This window comes from Antechinus flavipes, chromosome 1 (genome assembly GCF_016432865.1).
Source record: "Antechinus flavipes isolate AdamAnt ecotype Samford, QLD, Australia chromosome 1, AdamAnt_v2, whole genome shotgun sequence".
NCBI lineage: Eukaryota > Metazoa > Chordata > Mammalia > Dasyuromorphia > Dasyuridae > Antechinus > Antechinus flavipes.
This window is the reverse complement of record NC_067398.1, coordinates 449399375-449415958: the sequence shown is the minus strand read 5'-3', so window position 1 is coordinate 449415958 and position 16584 is coordinate 449399375.

Here is a 16584-nt window from a genome sequence, read left to right as displayed (position 1 = left end):
ATGAGTTGGAGAAGGAAATAGCAACCAACATTTTTGCCAAGAAAATCCCAAATGGTATCATGAAGCATCAGATGTGAATGATTCAACAAAAAACAAAAATCAGAACTGAAAAGATTCAACAAGACCTAAAACAAATGAATTGTTCATAACTGTGTACATGAAACTGTCACTATAAAAGATTTTAAGTACATATATCTATATATGAATATATAGGCATATATATGTATATGTACATGCACAAAGATATAACATCAGTAATTGGGATAATACATATTTAACCTTGCTTTGGAGCCAGAATGAGTTGGATAAAAATTTTGCTTCTGAGACTTATTCTAAACATTTAAACTCTCAGTGACCCAAGTAACATTATAAAATTATATTCAATAATTTTTCATTGATGAAGGGAGATTCCATACTAGGAATTCCCTCAAGTGAATGAAAACACAAGTCTGAAGTCCCCAAAATGTTTATCTGTATACATATTAGCTAGGAAGCATCACAATATAGTCAATATTGAGACAACTCCAGAGTCAAGAGGCTATTAGTTCAATTCTTCTGTCACATCCCATTTAGATGGACATAAACAAGTCCTTAAAACTTAATGTTGCAATTGAGTTTCCAGTCTGCAAAAGGTGATGAGGCTTCCACTGAAGGAGTTCCTAACCCTGAAAAAAATCACAGGTGTCCCCCAAGTATACATTTGATATACATTTTATATTCACGTGTATATATATGAAAGTACATATATGTTTACACTTTATTATAACATATACTGTGATGTATTCAAATATGTTCGGTTATATGTATGAGCTTGCATGCTCATGTGTGTTATTTTGTGTTCTGTGTGTATGCATACGTGTTTGTGCATATATTGAACACATGTACATATATATTATATACTTATTTACATGCATAGACATTGTGGGGATTAAAATTGTCTAGACTACAATAAAAGAAGCTGAAAAAGGACTCTGAACCAATTACACTTTATTAAAGGGTCTATGGTCCCCTCTAATAAAGTGGACCTTGGATCCACCTCATAATCTGAAATGCCCCCTTCTACCAATGCCTTGTTTATTTCTGGCTTGATACCCAAATATTCAAAAGAGGAATGGCAAAATATAGAATCACATTGCTTGATAGAACTTGCCCTTGATGATTTAAAAAACATATTAGCAAGAGAGTCATAGGTTGGGTGAAGTATGGAGTGATTCCATTGACTAAGTGACCATAAGATTATCATAAAATAATCACCTGTTCCTGATGGACAAAAATGAATTTTCTGGAGGTACAAAAATAAATTGGGGGACTTTTCAAAACATAAAGCATCCCACCCATGCTGTATTTGGCATAGAATTTGATTAAAACAGGATGGAGATGTTTTTGTCAACATTTTCATGGTAGCACAAATGAGCCTCATAATTTGGCAAATAATATTTTTTTTATTTGAGGTCCACTATAAGAATCTTCTATCTCTATATGATTTATATAGAATATCAAAATGATTAATGCTGATTAGAATAGAGTAAGAATCCAAATGAATTACTTCTCACAATATATGAGTTCTATTGAATAAAATATTTTATATAATTTTAAAATATTTTTAGATTTTAAATTATAAATTAAAAAAATTAAGATATTTTCACCAAATTCCTGTTTCAGATTTGTTCTTGCCTTGTTGCTAAAGGTTACCATTGCAAGCCATGACTTAAGAAGTTCATGTTTTCCTGTAAGGATTACTGCCTAGAAAGAGGATGTAACGACTACTCTAGCACCCAGGACACCACAGAATCAGCCGGAATTAGGATAAGCAAAAGTCTGTCTTTATTCTTGGTCCTAGACTCAGGATTGAACAAGATGGAAGCAGAATCTCTGCGACTGCCTTTCCCCTAGTCTACAGCTGAGAGTTCGACCTTGGCTCATCTTACTCCATCCCCTAGTCCTTCCTACAATTCTCTGTATACCAATCATTGAGCCAGTATGAATAGTGGAAAGGACCATTTTCCAAGCATATGCCCATAGAGTATCGTCCAATCAGTAGTTAGCCTCAAGCGCTCAGCAGTCACAACCTCAGTGCGTCAACCCAATAGTTTCAGCCCTCTACAAGAGGATACTTATATATTCATAGAAATTATTGTGCCTTTGACATTTGGGCAATGATCTGTAATCAGATTTGGAGAGGTAATTTTTATTGGGTTCTTAAATATAGTGAAAGTCCATTAATTCTTTCACTGTAACATATCAAATATGTGCAAGGAATGAATTATTATGTTTAGGATATAGAAATAAAAATGAAAGATTCCGGATGTGTCCTGAGAGACAGCCCGGATAAGTTAGAACAGTATGGGATTTGAAGAGTCTCAGTTCTGCTACTTACCATTTATGCGATCTTAGGCAAATCATTTCCATTCTGTGGGCCTAAATTTCCTCATCTGAAAAATATGAATGCTGAACAAGATAATTTCCTGGCATCCTTTCATTTCTAATGTTTTATGATCTTGTAGTTAATAAATATGGAAGTGGCAAAAAGATAATTTCCATTTGGCCATTTTTTTCCCCAGTTAAGCAGCAAAGTTTATTATAATTGTAGTGCCCTTTGAAGTGGGCTAAATTCCAAAGAAATTTAGCAAAGAATCATGGCTATTTATTTTTTTAAAAAAATAAAAGTGAAATTTTAAAAAAGTAAAACATTCTTTCCACTCATATTAATTAAATTTTTACTGTCCAAAAAGCACAAGATTGAGTAGTAAGGAAAATCCAAAGATAAATATACCTTTGAGGGTATTTGTAAGGCAAGGCCCTTACAATCTATTGTATGAAGATATAAATAGAAAGAAGATTGGCTTTGAAATTTAAAAAGCTGGTTTTAATATACTAGGTCAAAGCCTAATGTGCTAGAATCAGGAAAAACTGTTCAAATCCAAACTCACACACTTGCTATATGACTTGTCTCCTTCTACCTTAGTTTTCTCTTGCATAAAATGTGCACTTAAAAAAGCACCAACTCTCCAGGACTGTTAGTAAGATAAAATGGAAAGATATGGGGGGGAGGAGTCATTTGCAGATTTTAAAGAACTATATAAATGCTTTTGCTATGTGTACAATCAATACTCAATAAACACTTATTGAATACTATGTGCAGGCACCATGTTAAGCACCAGGGATAGAAAAAGAGAAGAGATGGTCCCTGCCCTTAAAGAGCTTATAATCTAATGGAGGAGGCAATATACAAAGAAACATAAATAAACTGTATACGAGATCTACAGGACAAAAGGAAATATTTTAGATGAAAGGCACTGGAATTAAAAGCAATTTGGGAAAGCTTCCTATAGAAAATGAGATTTTGGTTGGAACATAAAGGAAGTCAGAGAGGTTGAAGTCAGAGAGGTTGTTAGTCTAAGTGGAAGAAGGAAAGCATTCCAGAGATAGGGACGGCCGGATAGAATACCTAGAGATGAAAGATGGAGTGTCTTATTCATGGAACATCCAGGAGACCAGTGTCATTAAGTTGAAGGCAGTAAGATAAAAGAAGATTGGAAAGGTAGGAGGAAAATAATTTATGAAGAACTTTAGATGCCAAATGGAATATTCTGTGTAAGATTCTGAAGGCAATAGAGATTTACTAACCTTTACTGGGCAAGGGAAGTGACATGATCAGATCTATTTTTAAGGAAATTCCTTTTGTGGCTGAATATAGGATGGGTTAGAATTTGGAGAGCTTTGAAGTGAACATACTTGAAGACTATGGCAGTATCAATGATGATTATTTAAATCAGTACAATGATAGCTGTGTCAACCTCATGGAACCTCAGTTATCTCCTCTAGTAAATGAGAAGGTCTGGCTAGATGTTCTTTAAAGTTCATTACATCCTAGATTCTTTGAATCTTTTCATAGAATCTTTTATGTGTAAAAGAAATATTACTATTTTGTTGGGATGAAAATGATATACATGTAACCTTATGCTTCACAGAGAGATTGGAGAAATATATAATTTGATTTCTGATTATGATGAGGTCTGTTTATGACTTTAATATTCCCCACCAGAATGCCAAGATTTCAAGGAATTTTAGTAGCCATCTAATCTACTCTAGTGGACAGCTAGCTGACACAATGGATACAGAAGTAAGATTGGAATAAAGAAGACCTGATTTCAAATCAAGTTCAAATACTAAACTGAATGATCTTGGACAAGTCACTTAGCCCCAGTTTAGCCTCAGTTTCCTTATCTGTAAAATGAGCTGGAAAAGGAAAGAGCAAACAACCCTAATATTTTTGCCAAGAAAACCCCAAATAGGATCATAAAGAGTCAGACACAACTAAAATGAGTGGGTGAAGACAACAATGGTTCACCCTATACCTGAAAGAAACCTCCCTCACAAGATGTTCACCAAATACTTATCAATCATCTAGTTGCTTCTTGAAGATGTCCAGGGAAAGGAAACTGCTGTCTCTTCAGATAATATCCTCCATTTTCAAGCATCTTTAGCCATTCAAAATTCTTCATTCTATCTCATAGAATTTTTCTCTTTACAAATTCTACTTGCTATTCCTGATTTTCTCTTTAAGAAATAAACAGCTTGGCATGACAACCTTTCAGATCTTTATGACAGTTATCATTTCTCCTGAGTCTTCTCCAAATAAAAAATGTTCCATTCCTTCAGCCAGTCCTTATATGACATGGACTTAAGGCATTTTATAATCAAGGTAGCCTTCCTTTGGACCCTCTCCAGTTTTCAATTGTTTTTCTATTCAGAAGATTAGTGATAAATAGTATAGTGGGGTTTTCATTTTGTTGAAAACTAACCAGAAACTACAGCTCTTTCTATGAAACACAAGGTATTTTTTGTTTGAGTTTCACACATTGATTCATGTTGAATTTGCAGTTCACTCAGTTATCCAGATTTTTTGAGGGGGAGGAAAAAGGGGAATAATTCCTCTCTAACCATTCCTCCCCCATATTTTGTTTGTAAAGTTTATTTTTGTACCTAACTATAAGACTTTACATTTATTTCTTTTGATTTTCTTTTTATTAGATTCAAAACATGCCAAGATCTTTGGGGATCTTGATTCTATCAACCAATATGTTACCTATCTCCATTTAGTTTCATTTGCAAATATGGATGAACATACCATCTATTCCCTTTACCCGTTAGCTGTTCTTACAATACATTACAAAGAACATTAAGTTATCTGTCAGCCATTTGGATTTGAGGTAAGGAGCTGGATAAAAGTTCTAAAACAGGTCTCAGGAAAGTGACACAAATGATGTAGTCAAATTGAGGCTTTTGCTTTTAGCTTATTAATTTGGTAGGACATGCTGCATTCAAAATTGACATGTATCTTGAAAATGGGTACTGACTGACCTTTAAAATTAGCTTCTAGTGTTAAGAAGACATAAAGTATGATACTGACTTAACAAGAGGGCAGAAGTGAATAGATGTCAATTCTAATATGACCTGGCTGCAATGGAATTAGGTGGTAGATTTTAAGATGAGCATCTTTTCTGAATCAGAGATTTTTACATCAGGAAAGTGCTTTACTTTTTCTTTCATTTATTCATTTAAATTATTAAACATATTTTATAGGAATGTTAATGTAATGCTGAATTTGTTCATTCCATTTTGTTTTCCAAGTAGGCAAACACCATTTTTGGATGTTATAGCGGTAAATAAAATTAGTTATGAGAAAACTCTTATTGGTTTCCAAGGTTTAACATGTTTGATATAGATTTAAAAATTGTAATACTTAAAGTCATATTAAATTGATAAACATTAACTTTTAAAATTAATGATATGGAGAATAACCTTGCTCTTTAAACAGTGCTATCATAATGACCACAATTCATGTTTTACATCCTGCAGTACTCCAAAAGAGAGAAAGTATTTTAATTTCAGAAAATCTAGGAGTACAGTTTTTAAAGTATCCTAGGTGTGTTTGAATATACATTCAACTTAATTGCTAGGTAGACTATTTGGAACCCTACATAATGCTATCTGCCTTTTAAATAATAGAGCATTTATTGTTTGCTGTATCACCTGTTCCTGCTTTTCTTTGCTTGTGCATGTAGTGGAATTTCTTAGTAATCGATTATCACATGTTGAAAATACTGTGACAGGCATAGTGAATATTTTCTTTCAGAAGCTATAGCCATATCACAAGTTACATCCTTCTTAGGTTATTCAATACTTTGGAAAGTAAGAAAATATCTGTTGTGATATTGGGAATATTTTTCTTTTGTTTTCTTTCTTACTGGAGCAATCTTTACATAAGTACAGAGTGATCATATCTGGAAATTTTAGACAAATTATTAAAGTTAGACAAATTATTAAAATGTGCTGCACACATTTTATCTGTTTTCTGTCTCTTTCATTACTGATGGAATTATGCATTGATTGCAAAGTGACTAATTGTTCTGCATAAATTTATTTGATCAAAGGTTCCAACCAAGGCCTCAGGCTTGTAATCCTTATTAACTGAGGTATGAAAAGATTGCTTTTATATTACATGAAACTGTAGCATCTGAAGTCACGTTACCATGGAGAAAGTGCTTCCACCCACTAAAGAATCAGTATGTTTCCGGAGAAACTCAGCAGTCCACCACTGTGTGATTTGGTTGTTTATTTATATACCTGCAAAAGCTGTGTTAAAACTATCATTCAAATGTGTACATTGAAATAAATTGTGCAATTAGAAACCAACTTTTTATCACTACTTATAGATAATTTGTATCCTAAACTTTCAGAGATGACTTTATTTTTATCTTCAAGATTCTAGGTATGAAATCCTATGGACATCTATTATCACTAGTTTTCAATTTTTTGTCCTATTAAAATATAGTTCTATTTTATTTTTAACTGTAATATCTATGAGGATAAAATCAACAAAACATTACCCCCTGATAATTTCAGGTTTACAAAACCATTTATTTTTTAAGATTCAATTTTCAAACAATTAAGTTTGTGACAGATGATTCTGATTGCTAATTCTCAGCAATATTTTATGCTTCTCAAGACCAGTTAGGCCTTCTTTTTGGATCTTTGGATAACCTTGTTTCACTCATCAGCTAATCATAAGACCCCTCTTTCTCTATTCATAGAAAAAATCCATAAAAGGGGAGAGGGGAGCTGAAATCTAATTAGCTGAAATTTAATTAGAATAAAATTAAATAAGGCACAATGATGATGATGATGGTTTTGAGTTTTGAGATAAGAATTGTTCATTTTTATATAATAAGCTTTAGGAAAAGAGAGTAAAAGGAGAACAAAGTCTGCTTCAGTGATTTATAGATGAAAAACTGAACAATTATTTTAAGTCACTAATGCAATTAATATTAACACAAAACTTCTCTATGATTATAGAACAAGTTTGATTTATCTGATCATATCCAAATCTTTTTAGAATCTGATTACTAACTATAAATTAAGATAAATTCAAAACAGTGAATTCAGCTGCTTAACCAAGAAGTATTGGGGGAAAAAAGAAAGAAGTTAAAAAAAACAGATTTGAGAAATGCTCTAAACAGAGAGTGTAAATTGTTTCTGGATCTTCACTTGCTGCCCAACAGATTAATTGGTCAATGAAAAGCTGGAATTTTCCCTACTAGCACCTGCTGCTGAGAAGAGGGTATGGAAAGGATATATTCTACTCTTTCATAACTTACTATGGAAGAGGCAGAGAGAATAAATGTTATAGTCTGTTATTATTTGCTGTTGAGAATAAAAATACAAAATAAGAAAGAGGACAAAAGATTCCTCTGAATTTCTACCTATTGTTGCTGAGAGGTGAAGGAGAAGAATCCTGCAAAAAAAAAAAAAAAAAAAAACAGACTTAGAAATACTTTCATTAGTTTTAAGATAAAAGTTAATATCATTTAATAAACTATAGATATTGTCAAGGAATAAGCCCAAATAAGCAAAGGAATGATTTGGAATCATAGCAAACCAAAAACTTAGCTAGTCCAGCTGAAATATACTTCCTGGGAAAGTTTTAATCAAACACCACATAGCTCACTTCAACTTAGCAATGGAAAGATCTTTTCACTTTCCAAGACATGAAAAAGATATAGAAGCCTAGAGTTCCATAATTAAGAATTCATATGTAATTCCCATGTATGCTTTACTATTCTACTCAGAGGCACTGTGTAACTTGGTGAGAGATGTGATTGAGGTTTATGGATATATATATATGTATGTATGTATGTATGTATGTATGTCATTTTTTTTAATTTTCAGTAAAAATCTTGGATAAGATTAATTGAATATTAAAGGTTGACATATTAATGAACAGTATACTCATTGTGATTCATAGTACTATATAGAGTCACACATAACAGTTAACTCTAGAAGTCTGAGAACTTGAACAGTAACTATTTTGTTATGCTCTAGGAAACTATTCCAACATGCCAAAGTGGCATGTAAGGCAGAAAGAGTAAGGCAGTCCCAGACCAGGAGGAAAAAAGAAAGTAGAGCATTTTTGCAAAAACCAAACTGCACAAGGGATGAATTTCTTCTCTAATATGCTTAAAAAGTAGTCAATCTCTATTTGAAAACCTCCCTCAAGGAGGAGAAGCAAACATCCCCTGAGACAGCCTATTCCATTTTTGGAAAGATTTAATGTTAAGAATGTTTTTTTTTTCAGGCACCTAAATCTAACTCTTTAAAACTTTCACTCATTAATCCCTGTTTCATCATCCATGGGCAAGCAGTGGTAAGTCTGATTTCTATACTACCTGCCAGTTCTTCAAATATTTGAAGACAGCTATCAGGTCCTTTCTGAGCCTTTTCTTTTCTTGGCTCTTTTTATTCTCGACAGCAAAAAAAAAAAAAAAAAAAAAAAACCCACAGTGTATGAAATATTCTCTCTGCTCTTCAACAATAAGTTACAAGAGAAAATAGAATATATCCTGTTTATTCCCTCTTCTTAGCAGCAGGTAGTAGCAGAGAAAATTCCAGCCTTTCATTGACCAATTAATCTGCTGGGCAGCAAGTGAAGATACAGAAACAATCTACACTCTCTGTTTAGAGCAGTTCTCAAATCTGTTTTTTAACCTCTTTCTTTTTTCTTCTTAACACTTCTTAATTAAGCATCTGAGTTCACTCTGTTTTGACTTTAGGTTAATTTATAGTTAGTAATCATATTCTCATTTTTGGCTATGATCAGATAAAATAAATTTGTCCTATAATCATAGTTTTGTGTTAATATTAATTGCATTAGTGACTTAAAATAATTGTCCAGTTTTTCATATCTGAATCACTGAAGAAGACTATATTCTCCTTTTCCTTCTTTTCCTAAAGCTTGTCATATACAAGAGAACAATTGTCATCTCAAAACTCCTGAGTGAGACTTGACTCAGCAACTGCTTCTCTTAGAACCTGAAGACAAACCTTTGTCCTATATGAATTGTGAAGGCAGAAAACTCGGTGACACTTTTCTCAGAATCAGATCTGGATCCCAGACAGCTAACTTCTCAAGGGCCATCCTCTTACCATATGTATGGATTGTATGGACTAGCTCTTGAATTCTGTTTTCATCTTTGAGGTTGCATGATTCTAGATGTCTCTATTTATTTATGTAATAACCTGCTAGAGTATGAGAAGTGGCTGTGATTAATATGGTTCTTAGCAACCAGAATTATTGTTTAAGAATTGAATAATTTTAAAATTATAAATGATTTTGCAAACATAAAACGAGGGTTGATGTTTTATATTACATAAACACATATACACACACGTATATTGAGACAGACAGAGAGAGAGAGAGAGAGAGAGACAGAGACAGAGAGAGACAGAGAGACAGAGACAGGCAGACAGAGAGACAGAGACAGAGAGAGGAATTCAAGGACTCAATATCTTGTTTATCCTCTTCTGGATAGTTGACTTTAGAAAGACAAATTCTGTAAATAATTAGAGGATGCAATATTTAAGATAATTTTAAATGGTATATTTTTTCAGGGTATTAAGTATATAAGCTATATCTATTAAGATATTTCCAAATCTATCATTTTTCATTGTAGCATATAAAGACATTTTAGATGTAAGAGGTACATTTTAACACAGAAAATTGTTCTGGGAATTTTTTTCCCCTTAATTCTAGGCTCTGCATTCTGCTCATCTTCAAAGAACATACAAGTCTTAAATGGTAAGTCCTTTAATTCCCCATGAGATAAAACCATTTGTGACCTCAATTGGGAATGTTCACCATACTCTTTGGGAAAGTGTAGGAAAAAAGTTCAATTTTTTATTCCACTCTTTCCCCGGCCATATCTTAAACCTGCCAGAAATTAATTTTTTATCTGATGATAAACACTTCTTTTTTCCCTATTATAAAAAAGGTAAGACCCAGTTATAGATGAGGTCTCCTTTCATAAGTATCTCAAATGTGGGAGAGGTTGTTAGCAGATGAAATGCAAATATTTATGGTGCAATTACCTACAGTATAATCATCTTCAGTACAGCCTATAATAATCTAGACAAATTTAAATAGGTTCTTAGGCTAATTTTAAAAATCTCAGATAGACTTTTTTGAAATCAATATGCACATATGAAAAAGACCCTTTTCTGTGGGCTTACTATTTAATTATATTCATGTATATTTAATATGCACAATCATTCCAAATTGTTAGAAATTTTCATTTCTTCACCTACAGTAAATGCCAATTCTGTTCACTACATCTGCATTACATGACATAACATAAAGCATGAGTTAGAATATTTACAGAAAGGAAGCCTTTTATAGGATCTATTTTAAGACTGCTAAAACACAACTATGTCAGCATAAATTGGGGTCGTCCATGTGTCTTGAGAAAAAACAAAACAAAACAAAACAAATACAAACAGATGTTCTCTGAAAAATAGGAAAGATGTATATTCTTAGCAACATGCAAGTATATTCCTGTAATCTTTTTATTTTCCTTTTTGTTTGTTTCATAAAGCAAAGGAGCCTTCTAAATATCTATTTTTATTGTCATTAGCTGATTTACTAGCCAGAATTTAGGCTTGTGATTTTACAATAAGATAGTAGTTTTGTTTTTAAGTTTCCCAAACATTCACCAATATTACCTTATATTGTATCCCAAGGAATATGTTAGAAAATGCCAGTCTTTTCTTTGAGGTAATCACACTTCACAAAAGGAAGTATGTTTCAGCTGGACTAGTTAAACCTAATGTCTTTAGGGTTTAATAAAATTAAAAAGTGATAGAACCAAAAATAAATTTTGGAGTCCTAGCAACTAACTGCTCTAACCACAAACCAGCAGGATTTCCTTCATACACTGACTAGGAAGACTGGAGGGATAAGATATGTTTGGAGTAGCATCTAATTATAGAATCCCAAACTTAGAAACTCAAAACATTTCTTACCAGAAAGATCATGATAGCCCTTTTATAATATTTTGTGCAGAATGCTTATCACTTTGGAAGAGTTCTGACATGTGCTTTCCTTGGTTTAGGAAACTCCCAGATCAGCAACATACTGTTGGAAAGTTTCTTGAGGTAACTATTGGTAGAATAATTTGCTCACTGTTACACAACTGACACATTATCAAGACAGTATTTGAATCCAGTTCTTCCTAACTACCTAGATAGACTTTTAGTCACCATGTTACATAGTCTCTCTGTGTCTGCCATATGAGAGGCAGCATGAGATGATATTGAAAGAAATTTTGGAGACAATTGCATAATGATTGTTAATCTTTATTGGTAGAGGAAGTTCCCTAGTGGGAGCTCTTATATCAAAGAAATTACATCTGATTTTTTAAATGCAAGATATATGGGGATTTAACACAAATATATGCATAAAAACCATTCACAGAGGACCAAAGGATATTGGGTGATTCTAAAATTTGCATGCTATTAAAAAGTTTTCTCCAAATAATTAATAAGGAGAGAATCTAAATCAAATCAAATCTTAGTTTTCCAATTGCCTGGCAAAAGATGGAAATCATCAATATTTGGGGGAGGAGGAAAGTACATCCATTGATGGGTAAGCTGTGAATCAGTCCATAGACTTTAGAAAGCTTTTTGAAATTATTCTAAGAAAGTGACTAAAATATTTATACCTTTTGCACTAGAGGTTCTATTGCTCAAATTGTGCCCAAATGAATTTTTTTTAAAGACAAGTAGAATGGTTCCACATAAATCAAAATATTCACAGAAGCACTTTTTGTGATGGCAAAGAACTGGAAATCAATCAAATAGGCACCCATTGGTTGGGGGTGGCTGATAAGTTGCAAATGTCATGCAATTTCACCATCAGAAATGAAAAATATGTACAATTTCATGAAGTAATATGAATGAAGCAAGCAGAACTAAGAAAATCATATACATGATGGCTACAATAATGTAAATAGGAAAAGTGTAATAAAACTAAATATTATATATTACATATATGCTTATATATTATATATAATATCTAAATTTGATCCCAGAGAAGATTTAGGAAAGCTTCACTCCTTTTTGTGCAGAGGTAGGGTACAATGAAGGTGAAATAGTGAATTCACTGTCTGTATGGTCAAAGTTGGGTTACTTTTGTTGAACTGTTTCTTTTCTTGTTTGTCTTCATTCTTTATTACAATGAATGACAGACTAAGTAGAGACAGAAAGAACAATATATTTAGCAGTAAATGTAATTTAGCAAAAATATCAATAAAAATAAATGAATGTTTATTGTTTGGTAAGGAAGTGGTCTTCTAACTTTTGTTCAATACATATTAGTTATCACATATTTAACTTCATTCTAAAATATGAATTTCAAACCCACAACCTGTGAATTTCATAGAGCTACTTTATCTCCATGCTCCAGATATATTATGCTATACTTCATGTCCTTTTTTGTTTATCAAATGTTGTTATAATTAGTTATTTTGAAAGGAAATAAATAAGTAGTAGAAATATAAATAAGTACTGCAAACATAAAACAACCAAGAAATTTAAGTCTGGGGAGGATTAAGTTAGTTATGCTAAATATATTGTAAAACAAGTTTTCTATTTGTTGAACAAAGGGTATGAAAATCAACCATTACCTTAAACCCAAAACAATCTCATCCTAGTAGGCTGTATTACCAATTCTCCTAAGCCTGACCAATGAGGAGATCCTCTACCTGTTCTGCTTTTAGCTGAATATTTCTTTCCCACCCCCCAGATTCTACTTTTTGCTCAGGGAAAGATAAATTAATTTCATCATTGTTACTGAAAACTGGCACAACAATCTTTTGCCCTATGATTCCTCTCAGAATCTAGTTCCTAATTTTGAGCCTTAGGTTGTCTAGACCCAAGTTCTGGTCCCTGGACACCATTTCCAACTACTTTATACCTATTCATGTCAGTCCTATTACAACAAGGATACATATCTAACTCTATCTCATCTTCCTTCGTGCTCTTTTGGAATCCTTGTTCTATTTTAAGGAAATCACCTTTCCTATTCAATTTCTTCTCATGCTTCTTGATCTTCATCACTCCTTCTAATTCTACTCCCTATTTGAAGGTCACTCCATTAAGATCCTGTGAATTGTTATATACCATTTACTGCATAAAAAGAGCAAAAAGCTGATTGCCAGCATATGGTAGCAGATAGTAATTAGTAACCAATGATACCTGGGAGAGAGATCTAGCAGATATCAGAGAAAACAGAGAGCAGTGAACAGTAACATGATACCTAGCAGAAGAGCCAATACTGACAGCTCTACACAACTAGAGATATGAGTTCCCTGAGTCATTGATATGTGATATCTTCCTGCCACTCAAGGAGCATTCTACCCTAAAAACAATTACTCTCTGGAGGTATGTCTTCTACCACTGGTGATATAATAGATTATGGGTAGAATTGTATTTTGTCATTTCATTTGCTTTGGTACTTAATTAAATACATTTTGTCCTCTGAACTGGTACTCCTTGGTCTTATACAAGTAAGCAAATTAGTGATGGCTCTTGAAGGTCAGTGCAAGGAAGTGCTGATCCATAAAATACCTAGGACAGTTTTTCATGAACTAATGAACAATGGAGATGTAAGGGCCTACAGAACTTCATAATCATTTAAAGTAGTAAAATGATATTTCAAAACATAGTAAGTCTGTGTAGGAAGAGAGCTTAGAGATAAACTAAATGAATCTGCTCATCATAAATGAAAAAAATTGAATCTCAAAGGGATTATATATCCTATTCAAAGTCATATACCTAATTAGTAGCAGAGCTAGTACTAGAAACTAGGGCTTATATTAACTATTATTTCTATCATACTTCCAATTTCTTGTATAATTAAATAAGCAGAAACATTCTATACCACAGATTATATTTTCCTAAATGTATTATGAAGTATACATACAGCATATAAGCAGTATGCTTAATAAACTTGATCATACATTTGGTTTAATATAAGCACACCTAGGTAATATAAGTATTAAACATCAAATTAATAATACTCTTGCTTGTCCTCTTAGAATTTAGAAAGACTTTGATGTGAATGCCCAGATCTCTTGAGAAAAGTGATTTTCAAGAAGTTTAAAGTGGAGTCTTCTTTTTCTCTCCATAAAATTCCTGGTAGTAAGCAGAGGAATTTAAAATTATGACTATCTCACTCACACTGGAAATCCAGTGGCCACTTAGGATCTGAATTCTACTCCTTATTTGACACAGAAATTTCTACTCTTTAAGCAGTTTGATGGCACCCCTTATTCCCAGGGCTTAATATAGCAATGTCAAACAGTGAAAAGACCCAAATGTCTTTAGTTCTACTTCATTACACAACTCCATGCTCAAGCAACATGCCAGCCTCAGCCATCCCCAGTAAGCACTACAGATTCATCCTACCCTTCAAAGAAATTTAGCCACTATAAAACAAGAATATACTTTCCCAATTTAAAACACCAAAATTCTTAGCTCAACTGCAAAGGTGAAAGAGCTGGAGTTTCTTGAATCTGGTCCTCATTCATCTACTTTTCTAATTTCTCCTCATCCTCAAACTCCAAAAATTACAGGGCAGTTTTTCAAGGCAAAAAGAAATGAGAAAATGAAAAATTGAGAGAATTGAGGCAATTGCTATTTTTGTCACATTAGTAATTAAGAGTATTTATCACTACTCATTTAATTCAATTTATTTAATTCAACAAACTTTTTACTAAAGGCCTATCATTCAAGGCATTGGGGATAGAAAGGCAATCCAAAATTGCATAGTCCCAAAGATAAGAACCTATATTCTACTGGGGAAATACCACATTGTTTCTTTAATGCCACTATCTCTGTGACCTTCAGCAAGTCACTTATTTGTATTTGTCTCAAGTTTTTTCATCTCTAAAATGAAGGACTTGGACATCATCAGCATTTTTAGAAGTACGATCCCATGTAATTGTAGAACATATTTTGGGGGTTAATTTCTCAAACCCTACTCAAACTGAACTTAGCTAGTTACTTTTTTCAGTTACCCTGAAAGGAGTTACTCTGAGGAGTCTGGAGTTATACTACTATATTTCACAAGCGCCCACCCAATATTTTATCCCCCAATATTTTTTCCAGCTAATATTTCCCTAATATCATCTAACCCAGGGGTTCTTTTCCTGTGTCCTGTTTAACTTTTTAAAAAAAATACTTATTTGATAACTATTTTTCAAAATAATTGGTTTCTTTATAATCCTATGTGTTTTTATGTATTTAATATTATTCAGAAAAGGAATACACAAGCTTAAAAGACTTCCAAGAGGTCTATGCACAAGAAAAGATAAGAACCAGCTGAATTCTAACCATTTATTACTGCCCCCAATATATTATTTACCAATTTATCCCTTCTCAATATCACTTAACTAATCAATATCAATTAGGTTTTACAAAGAGATGAGATAAAATAGCAAGAATAAAAGTACAATCCAATCCCTCCTCCCAAACTTGGAACCAATTCTCCTAAGTTGGTTCTAAGAGAGAGTGGACTCATACTGAAAGTAATCAATACCTTATTCCCTTCCCCAAGTTCCTTTCTAAATGTGACATAGCCTATTGATAAATAATACTTTATTTGCAGAACCTGGTGTCTTGGCTTCCAGGTCAATTCAATCATGATATAGATAAAGCAAATCACACAGAAGTGACTTTTTCTTAGGATCAGCAAATTCTGCTGATCCTAAAGTTGCTGAAATACTGAAGATTCTTCCAATCTTTGAAACTTCACAATGTTGCATTCTGATCCATCTATATGCAATATCCATGAACCTAATATAAAGAAAGAATAGACAAACAGTGAGAGGGGAAGCAATGACATTTATTCATGGCCCCATTGCAATTAGTCAAAAGAGAATCTGAGGCTCTTCCATCACAGCAAATTTTCCTTATTCTTCCCTTGAAAGCCACCAGGGAAAAGAAAGAGTACATTTGTGTTTTTAAACCTTTTGTATACACATTCAGTTCCAACCCAGCAACCATTTAAAATGCTTTTTGTCACCACACTTATAACAGCAGACAGGAAACAGTATTAGGATGCTTTTATATTCTTTAAACCAGGGAGGAACAGTTCTTCATACACTTCTGCAGTCAGCCTCATAAAGTCTCTACTGAGATTACCAGTAGGCAGAAAATATAGAATATGCTCTAAGAATCAGTCCTTCA